Source organism: Danio aesculapii, chromosome 1, assembly GCF_903798145.1.
Source record: "Danio aesculapii chromosome 1, fDanAes4.1, whole genome shotgun sequence".
NCBI classification, from domain to species: Eukaryota; Metazoa; Chordata; class Actinopteri; order Cypriniformes; family Danionidae; genus Danio; species Danio aesculapii.
In genome coordinates this window covers 14,258,760-14,269,873 of record NC_079435.1, presented here as the reverse complement: position 1 = coordinate 14,269,873, position 11,114 = coordinate 14,258,760, and the positions used below count along the sequence as shown (strand labels likewise).

General features: G+C 33.8%; 1 long non-coding RNA gene across 1 annotated transcript; it reads left to right on the top strand.

Annotated features, from left to right (window-relative positions):
- The first annotated feature begins 580 nt into the window (after positions 1–580).
- Positions 581–7,407, top strand: LOC130226586 (uncharacterized). Its single transcript, XR_008837748.1, has 3 exons — positions 581–869; positions 4,228–4,302; positions 6,198–7,407. It is a non-coding gene; the product is annotated as an uncharacterized LOC130226586 (long non-coding RNA).
- The last annotated feature ends 3,707 nt before the right edge of the window (positions 7,408–11,114 follow it).

Here is an 11,114-nt window from a genome sequence, read left to right as displayed (position 1 = left end):
TTTGTTATATGGTTGAGGGTGGATTTGGTTAGTATATAATCGACATTCTCTTACAATTTACAACTTTTCACGTAAAAGAAAGTTTTGGATAAGTGAATATTATTACAGACGTTTTATTCTTGGAATAAATAATCCGTAATTGAGTAAACTTCATCCCGTTCGACTAGCAACTGGATTACTACCAAACATCAGGCAATTTTGGCCATTCTGTCTTTAAAAGAGGACATATTTTGCAGTAATTTGTCAACTAACTGATCACAGGAAGAAACTTTAGTTTTGATACAAACTCTGAGTGAAGATCCAAAAATGCGCGAGACGGAGTTCAAATCTGAGGGATCAGAATCGATGTGACCTTAAAAGCTTTTAACCTGCTCTGTGCCACTGTTACAGCTGTGAAGTTTTGCATGGCAACAACCTCGCCGCTCGAAAGTAAGGGGCGATCTATATCCGACCAACTTATTTCAAAAACGAAAACATGCCTTTAGTTGTGTTAATGTTTTCTCGCTCTCGCATTGAATACTTGTTTACTGAAACATTTCGCATAATGATCATTTGCCACTTTTATAACGTGTAACTTGCATGTCAACTTTTGTTTGTTGTTTTTGAAGTTCGCTAGTGTTGAAATCTGCACAGCAACAAGCGCCATGATTGCGTTTGCGGAGTGCCCTAGTAACTGGCGCGCGCGGTTTCTATCCAATAAAAGAGCGCGTGATGTGTTCGCAGTTATGCGGTGGAACTGTTTTTCCCAACATCCCTACTTTTCATGGGATTATTGCATTATTATAGAAACTATTTATTGTGACTTACCTCACGTTCTTGACCTTTGGGTGACTAGTAAGCTGATGTCGAGGTAAATGGACCAAATGAAGGTACAGTAGGCACATTTCATCATGGTCTTCATAATAGATTTTTTTAATAGCTACAAATTCTGATTTAGCTCTAGATTGTTTAATATATAATGGATTAGATATCTAGTAATCACTAGAGAACATGTTTGTAGCGTGTATACACATCTAATAACTTTACCGTATTCGCCATACTATGATTTGGAGATGCAGGTGATGTTGATTAGTGAGGTGATTATGATTTCACAATATGTCATAAATTAGCTTAAAACAGCAAACAGATGCTGAACATGAGCGCACTTGCCTGCATGCCTTTAGTATTTTGAACAACATCAAAACCGTTATTTTCAGGGCTGCCCAATCAGATTGCAGGATAAACCTGCGCGCTGCTCAGCTGCGACACTCCAAATGAGGTTTCTGTGGAAATTACCGGGTAGGATCTCGCCTTACCTGCCAAGAATAGCTCATTGAGAACAGAAGGGGAAAAAGTTGTGCAGACCTTTTGGGTGCACTATGAATTTCCGCTTTAGAAAATGTTCAGTGCGTATTCTGAAGTACAGTACTTATGCTCTTGTTCAGTCCAGTCTAGGGAGAGAATAACCTCAGTGACATGCGAAGGAGAGTGACGTAAGAGCAGAAGATAGTGACGTGGTTTCTGCCCTATTTTCTCTTATTTTTTCGGTTCGCTTGTGGTATCCGTCATGAATGTCATTCGACAATTTTATTGATTTCACCTGTACTTGCTTTTTATTATTATGCGATGTACAATTAAAGTGGATATTCTGTGAGATTTTTTAAATACTATATAAATAATAAACATTTTAATTAAGATGCTAGTAAAATGCAACACATTTTGCTGTACTTGAAGCACTATTATTATAATTTTCAAAAGTTATTGGCATTAAAAAAAGAGAAAACAATCGATTACACAACCATAAGTAGCCAATCAAAGCGACAGAAGGAAAACAAACCATTATATAGATTTACTCCTGCTGACCGAAAACAATACGATTTACAATGCATAGCTACGCATCAGTAACTCTTCTTGCACAGATCTGACCTAAAATCTTCTTTTTCACTCCCACGTTGTGTAGCAAATGTCATTAAGCGTCTAAAAAGTATTTGCATTAAGCGTCGTTAATACACACAATTACTATTAACGGGATTCAATGCAGCTCTAGAGGAGTCAGGAATTAATGTCACTTATACAAGTACTATACAGTAGGGGTTGTCTGTAAACTTTGCACGTTAGAGGAAATATTACCAGCTGAAGCGTTTGGTCAAGATTTCCATGAATGCTGGGTGCCACAGATGAATTTACATGAACGTTATTTGTTTGGCAGGTGGACATCCAAGGTAGTTATTTTATAGCTGAGTTTAACTGTGTTTACTGAGATGTTGGATTTGGAGCAGGATCACCTTCTGTCAGAAATGTGATTCAAGACCTGCGCTTCGTCGTCCAACAAAATCAGGAGGGTTATTTGAATACATTTGCAGTTTTTAAATAAAGAGATTATATTTAAGACATTTAAAAGCTGCTTGTACTGAACAACCTACAATTATAATATTTTTACATATCATTTAAAAACAAATACATAAATAAGGTAGCCTGTTTAACAAGCGAGCGTTGACGTGACCGTACGTCGAATAAACGGTGTTCTCCACAATGAACAAAATTTAATGAAGTTGAATTATAGCTAAAATGTATTCAGGGTTGGCATATTTCTTTGATTTTTGCCCATCCGCGTACCTTAAGGCAACAAGGTCAACTTCGTGTTTAAAGCTGAAGTGACCCTAAAAGTTTTAGATAAATTTGCATTTTACAGTACACTTTTCCATCTTTCACTTGCTTATTTGACACATTTCTGTGCAATTAATCCATAAGAAGGCAAACTTTTCTTAATCTTGGCCTGGTGGTGGACACGCATTTGAAGGATGGTTTCCTCAGTATCGCCTGAGGAGGAAAACGAGCATTTCAACCGAGAGGGAGTGTAAATATTCTTAATATTAACCACCCTTACCAGGGAAAAGAAACGCGTAAAGAAATCAAAACACACCTAAAAGTACCAAAAGGGGCCTATCTACCGATTAATTCTGTCAGCACCCCTCCCCTAAATAATAGCTTTAAAAACGGGGGCGATCAAAAAAACTTGAAGCCATTTGAAGTTTCCCAGAAGATGGCGATGCTGCGTTATACAAAACGTGAAAATAAAGACGGAGAGTAGACATTACTGATGTGATGATGCCACAACACTGTAATACGACACATTTTATGGCTCCTTTCATCGGTGTGCCTCGACCAAAAAGTTAGCAGGTATAGAGCTCCTTGCCGTCTAGAAATGGTAAACATTTCTTCTGAGAAATTATGCATTTGAAATACATCCCAGAATTCAGTACATTAAACAGTCTTTCATGAAATGATGGTGATTTGAATATTTTTCTTTATTTTTTTATTTCATTTTTAAATACATTTCATCAGCAAGCTCAAAGCACTTGTGCAGAAGCATCTGACCCATCTAAAAACCGAATTACAAACAATTATACAGCGCAATGGATGTGATATCAAATTTCATGTCCTCTGTTCTCCGAGAATAAAAGCATTAAAAACAGTCTTTTGGCCAGCATGTCATTAGAAAGTCGTTGGTCTTCAAGTGACGAGATGAGGGATCCCGAGGCCCCCGCAGACGGTAAACGGCCCGCCTAACTCCAGCAGCACGGTCAATACTGGAGGATTCGCTAGTGCTTTGACTCCAATATTTACGTGCTGCTACAGCCAGGCAGCCAGTCTGTCACACGGCCAAGTTCAGGAGACTCGCAGGCACATGTAGTCCTGCTGCTGCCGTTGTTGTTTTAGTCTACTTCATCTTTCTTCTCGGTCTTTTCACCCGTTTGAATGTGAAGTGCGCGTCTGTCCTGTCGTTGTTGCCGCAGCACAGTACGGCCTGCACCCCCGTTATAACTCACAAACCATTCTGTGCTGCTACAGTACCGACAGGCCCCGCACGGAGAGCGCGCACACGCACTCACGCGAGGCGCGCGCCCACACAACCGCACACACACACGCACGGTTCTCGTTTCGCAACCTGAAAACACAGGATCAACACAAAGAGAGTAAGAAGTGTCAATACGGCTGCATCTTGTATTTAATAACCAAAATGACATCGAAATAAGGATCCGCGCTTGCTCAGAACATCTGAAACTTACATTAAAAATAGGAATAAAATACCAAGAAGCAATTTTGATTAAAATGTGTGACTTCCCCTGGCTTGTGGGCTGTTATGGCTCATGTTTGGTTGTGCTATGCAAATGCAACATGACAGATTACTAAGATAATGATGTATGGAAAACATACAAAGTATAATGTATTTTATTTATTTTTTAGGTGTGAAGTGAACATCTTTATATTGCTCTAAATGGAAACCTGGAACATTGGCAGATGTCAGTGTCCAATTTCAAGGTCATCAATTGTTTTTCATGTTTAAAAGCTTGCTGTGAAATGTGACAGTAGAAAAGACAAAAAATAAGTAAGCATATGCTTTTAAATGTATAAAGCAGAGAAGCCCAAACTAGGGTTCAAACTAGGGTTGGCCTATGGTAACTTTTGATTTGGCCTGCCGTCCCATCTAAGAAAAGGATAGGAAATGATGGGAAAGGCTGGGGAAAATGGCTTTAACAGAGATTGTTAGTTCTAATTTCACATAACCATTTGTTTGTTCAATTTTTGAGCTACAAAATAATATCAAACTGAAATTAAATGTTTCAATGTAATTAATCAGATTTTGTAAAAATTTTAAGATTAGGACTGGGCGATCTGACAAAAATGCAATCTTGATCATTATTTTCTATATTGAATGATAACGTTATATATTTCGATGTGCGATGTTAATAATTTCAGATGTAAAAGAGTCTCCCAACGCTGACAGAAGCCACAAAAATTAGAGGGTCCATTAAATAGCATAACAAATTTTCAGTTGATACATTTTCGGTGGCCGAAAATTTGATACATCTCAAATGTATTGAATTCAATACATCTCGATGGCTGAAAATTCGATATCAACACACGTTTAGATTCCCATTGTTGCACATTACTGCTGTGTGATTGGCTCTTAGATCAAGAGTAAAAAATTCCAGAGCTTATCTTTGTTATTGACATAAATTTGATTGCAATTCGATATAATATCATTTATCAGCCCAGTCCTATAGTTAAAATGTAAATACTGTTACTTGACGGATAAAAGACAATGCATTGAACTCCACTGTGATATAAATAGGATAGTTTGTTTTTATTGCAAGTTCATTGTAAAAATCTAAAAAAATATATATAATTCTAAATATGATTATACAACTTATTTAAAAAAAAAATTAATAAATTAGTTTAGTAGTATTAGTTAATAAGAAATTTCCTCAGCAACTTTAATGTAATACCTTTGGCCCACCACCTTCAATCAAGTTTAGATTTTGGCCCTTCATAAGAAAAAGATTGGGCACCCCTGGTATAGAGAGACAGAATTTTGAGTTTATTGCCATATCAGCGTCTCTGGCTTTACCACATTTTATAAATAACACTTTTCTATAATTATAAAAAATATTCTAACAATTAAAATGTATCAGCAGGTGTTGCAGGCAAATATAGACATAGCCCTGATGTAACCATTAATGGGGTTCCAAAGATTTGGTCCGAGTTTAATTCTAAACAACTTGATATTTTGGCCTTTACCTCATAATTAGCTAGGCATCGTATTCTACTTAACTGGAAATCAAATAAGCCTCCAACTACATCCCAATGGCTTGTGGATACCATGCATTTTCTAAAGCTGGAAAAGATTAGATGCTCTGGGAAAACTAATCTCTTTAAAAAGTGGCAATGTTTTAGAACTCACTTTAACTCTCTTAACATCTAGCCTTCCATTTAAAGGATGCACTCTCCTTCCTTTTTAATGTATTTATTCTGTAGTAATTTAATTTTTGTTTGTTTTTAACTATTATTATCTTATACCAATTAATTGTAAACGTTTACTTTCAACATTGACAATGTATCTGAACATTTGATTGTGATTGTGGAATGTCTGCATTCAGTTTGTTGTAATTTTCTGTACACTTTTATTACTCGTTTCCACTTTCCTCCTTACTAATATTTTTTTAGTTAAAAAAAAAACAACAACATCAAAGTTAAGCATGGGTAACTACTAACATAGTGTTTAATTTTTTGCAATACATTTTAACATAAAAGTCCTCAACAGCTTTTAAATGTATAAAATTGCTTCCAAATACGATCATATTAATGTTAAATTCCTGCTTTTTACACTGTCTTTGACCTTTATATGACCAAATGTTTTATATTTTGTTTAACAGCACATTGCTATTCTACAGTGATGGGTGGATATGATTGCAGAAGTGCTCAAAATCTTTTGCACTGTTTGGTCAGTTCTGGTAATATGGTACCTGTTCTGAGAAAAATGTGGTAATCACAGCATTCTTACACAACCTTTCTTTCTCTCACTGATGAAGCCACCGTTATCAGGTAAGTGCGCAGCATTGAAATTCAAAGCTTTATTTTATTGGATTAGATTTAATAAATGATGATGATAACTTCAGAAAGCCAATGACTTTTAAAAACTCGAGCTTCAAATTTCTCCTAAATTTATTTGAATATTCAAAACAAACCTGCAAGTAGATTCAAATCAGCCGAGACATGCATTTTTAAAGAACTAAATGAGTAAGCTGAGCAACAAAGTACGCTTTTGTCCTAAATCATCTTTGAAATGACTCTTACGTAGCGAGTGTAAGAAATAATTGACATGACTCGTGTGCAAAGTGCAAAATGAGTGGGCTATTAATAACAATCATTTCAGGCATGACTAACTTGCAATATTTATCATGTTCTATTTCTGATGCTAGTTGTTTTTGTAAACCCTCCCCCCCTCCAGGTTTCTGTTCCATTCAGCGTGTGCTCGTATGCTTTTGTACCAGGTGAGCCCACACTGACAATAAACTTTTGGAGTCACACAAGCGAGAGGACAGTGAAGCATCTGCTGTCTATAAGGCTAAAATTACAGGTTATGAAAAGAGGACTTCTGGGAGAACAAAAAAATAAAAAGTGTTCGTGGACAAAAGCTTGTAGCCTCCCACATTATAATATTTACTAATGTTGTTTGCTCTGTCTGTATGCCTTTCACCTTTTTTTTCTCTTTTGTACTTCATGAGGATATAGATTTTAATTGGCATTTCTATATATTTATGCACTGCAAATTCACATTTCCTAAACTCTATTTCTTTTATAGGTAATAAGGTTAAATCAGTGGTGTACTTACAGAGTTTGTCACAGCTCAGTGTCATGCCGTGTGCTTTACATTCCTTTCCTGGTGAAAACAAAAATAAAGACATATTCATGAAGCACAAGTTTAGGCTTTTTTGATTATTTTTGCGTTAGACATACAGTGCTCAGCATAATTGAGTACACCCCATTTTAAAATGAATATTTTTATCCATTTCTCAGTGAATTTGGCAATGTATTTTGGTGCATTTAAACAAAACAGATTTATTAAAATAATATTTTAGTCACCAAACAAATTTAGAAATTGAAAGATAATACAATTCAATTCAAGCAAAATATTGCAAAAATAAACTACAACCTACATAATTTCAACAAATTTGTACATATTTTTGCTTCTCTTGATTTTCCCTCTTTTTTAATTTGTATTTAATATTTTTCTACAACATATAAATTTGGTTATACTAGTTTTTGAACCGTTATCGTGAGTTATTTTGTCAGATAAGCTCCAGATTTGGCTTCAGTACTGACTGATCTAATGTATATGCACAAATGGGTGTGCTTACTTATGCGGAGCGCTGTAATTACACTTTAAAGAGCATTGTATAGCATGCATTCATTTAACTGAACTGATGTAATAATCTTACATTTGTAAATTACTTCAATCAATAAATGCTGCGTAATCTTTTTCTGAAGATAAATCTTTATGTCATGGTTGTGTGTGTGTAAGAAAGTTAAACTGTCTCCAACAATTTCATTAAAACAATACTAAAGCTATGAATGTTTTCAAAAAACACTACATTTATGTTATATATAAAAATCATACATGAATAAATAAATTGAAAGTAATAAAATCAACATTTTTCCATTAGGAAAGCATCAAATGTATACCAAAGGACACAAAGTTCTAATAGCACAAATAATTGAAGATAATATGACTAAACTACCATTTACAGGATATTATGAAAGTATACAGCAAGCATAAAGCATACAACGTCATCACTCCAAGCCTAATTATAGGGCAACATCTAATTAAATCATCCTAACTTAAACATTTTATTTTAAAAACTAATTCATATTTGAGGACGATCACTACTATAAACTTCATAAAGCTCATTAATAATTCTCATGAAGTGCACTGTCTCTGTATTTACTGACTGAATATTATAGGATAATAAATCTACACGACGAATTCCACAACTCAGGATAAACAAATTAGTTTTACATTCAAGAATTATGATAATTATTAAACATTCGTCTGCATTGTGTATGTAACTAAATTAAGCAAATTAGAGCTAGAACTAGAACTGCCAACCAAACTACCGAACCCTAGTGATGTGTTTAGGTTTAGTCTGATTAGTGTTTTTTTTTACGAGACGGCAGCTAGCTGTTGTTCCCTCTCACTTCGTATGCCAGAAGTTAGCAGAGAAACATTTACTTCCTACCACAGAAAGGGGAAGCTGCTCCCATCATTTGCTTTTACAAGAGTAACAAGCGAAGGGGAGTGTGTGTGTGTGTGAGAAAGCACACTTTACACACCAGATCTGTCCAGAAACGTTTTTTATTATTATTAAATGATCATTAATAGACTTTTTTAAATGCCACTCTCCACACAATAACAACATTTGTGTGTAAACTTAGTGTATCTACTAGACGACACTGTAACCTTAAATAAAGTCTTTTAAAAAGTCATTGTCTTGTTCGAAATATACTCTACATATTTTTAGATTTTATTTAATCAATCGTTACACCAAATGGCACATCAGTAGGTGTCTATTATGAATCATGGTAAGTGTGTTGTGGACTTGTGGTCATTAGTTTTAGTTCAGAAACAATTAATAAACTGGACAGATTCTAATATGGTAGAGGGAATTTAATAATTATTTAATTTATTTTTACATTTTTTACCCTAGTAAAGCTCTTTTTACATTATCAGATGTGTCTGCATCGGTACAATATGTTGTGGTAATGAATATGCAATTATATTTTTACTGAATTAATTATTGTTTGCAGAGCACATTTTTCTTCGTTTTCGTTGTCTAATGGAGGAAACGTACAATGCTGCATGTACCTTGCCGTCCAAGGAAAATTACTACTGATCAGCCAAAGACTATAGACTACAATTATGTGGGTAATAATTTGTAATTAATATAATAATGGACATCCCTCATCATTTATATATTTCTTTAATATATAGACGTACACTGAAAAAAATTATTCAAAGATGATTCCTTGGATTTACTAAAAAATTTTTACGTTAAGTGGATGTAAACAACTTATTTGTGTTGGATTTAAACAAACAAATTAAGTTGAATATTGCTCAATTTAATTAGTTTGTTTAAATTCAACACAAATAAATTATTTGCAACAGTTTTGCATACAACACTTTTTTCAGTGTATGTGTCTTTTCTTTTATGTAGAAAAGTGTTGTTATCTGAGAAGCATTAAGCATTTTATTATGAGCTCAACCTTTTCTTGTTAACTTTATCCACATATTGTGATAATTCTATTTAGCTTGATGAATGAATTAGCAAATATAATGGCAATTATGATATGATATTAAATTATTATATTTAAGAATAAGCATCTTAAAGACAAAACCATACAATAACATTGTAATGAATGTATAAATGTTACATAATACATATTTTTATACTTCTATAACTCACTTCTATACTACTTCAGTATTTGGTCAATAGTAAGGCCACTAAATTTCAGATTCTTAACTGGCACCAAAGATAGCACTCAGTGGAATTTTAAAAAAAAGTATGTATATATATATATATATATATATATATATATATATATATATATATATATATATATATATATATATATATATATATATATATATATATATATATATATATATATATATATATATATATATGTATAGTGTATATATGTATATATGTATATATATATATATACACACACACTAAAGTAAAGCTTCAGGATGTTAAATTACCTTTGTAAAAGTATCGGTACAGTACAAAAGTAATATTAAGTAACTTCATGCTACTGTATTAACCACACACACCAAGCACTTCACTTGCCTAATACGCCACAACAGCACCAGTCCCCGTAACAAGTGCATTTGCCTTGGTAACGTCAGATGGGGCAGCCCCTGGCAGCACATCTACAACTAAGAAGAGCTCACAATAAAGAGCTCCACCGTTTGGCATCAGAAATCTCGGCTGGCGCGCTGTTCCTCTTAGCAGATAGCTTTGTAAATGACACTCAGATCAAGATTTTCATTTCTGTGTTTCGCATCTAAATGATCATTTACAAAAGGACACACACAACCAGCACAAATCCAGAGTCTTCTGCCTCTGATCTTGCTGGGCAAACACACACAAGACTTTTGAGGTTATCAATTTGCTTTAATAACGATATATGGTATTATGGAGATATTGACTTATATGATTCACTTATGATATTGACACTTTAATAGGAATAGGTATAACTTAAATTTGTGTATGGTTTATTGCATATGCACATGCTCAGAGTAAACAAATGTTTTAACCAAATTAAATTGCAAAAGGATGATAAAGTATAAAAAGTAACTCACAATTCAGTCAAATCAACAGATTTATTAGTTACCATGTTCAGATTAGTTTAAAATACAACTGAATTTTATTAGTTATTGACTCCATTTAACTCTTTAACAGGCTTCATAACCACCTAGTTGGCCTTTTTCCATAGGTTATCATTATTATTTTAATTGCTTATTACTATTTATCAGAGTTGTGTCAGTATATTATTTAATTAAGATGTGGGCCAAAAAACTTATGTTCAAGGAGTGCACCTTATAAAAGTTAAACTATAATGACTTGTGATCAGATTTTGACTACGATTTTAACAAGTTTTTAGTCATTATAAAAGCTTTTTTAGTTTTCATATTGAGTTTAGTTGAATTGCTAATGTTAATTATTGGAGTCTTGTTGCTATATAAATAGTCAGAGAATTTACAATCAATATTTCAGCACGTAATCAGA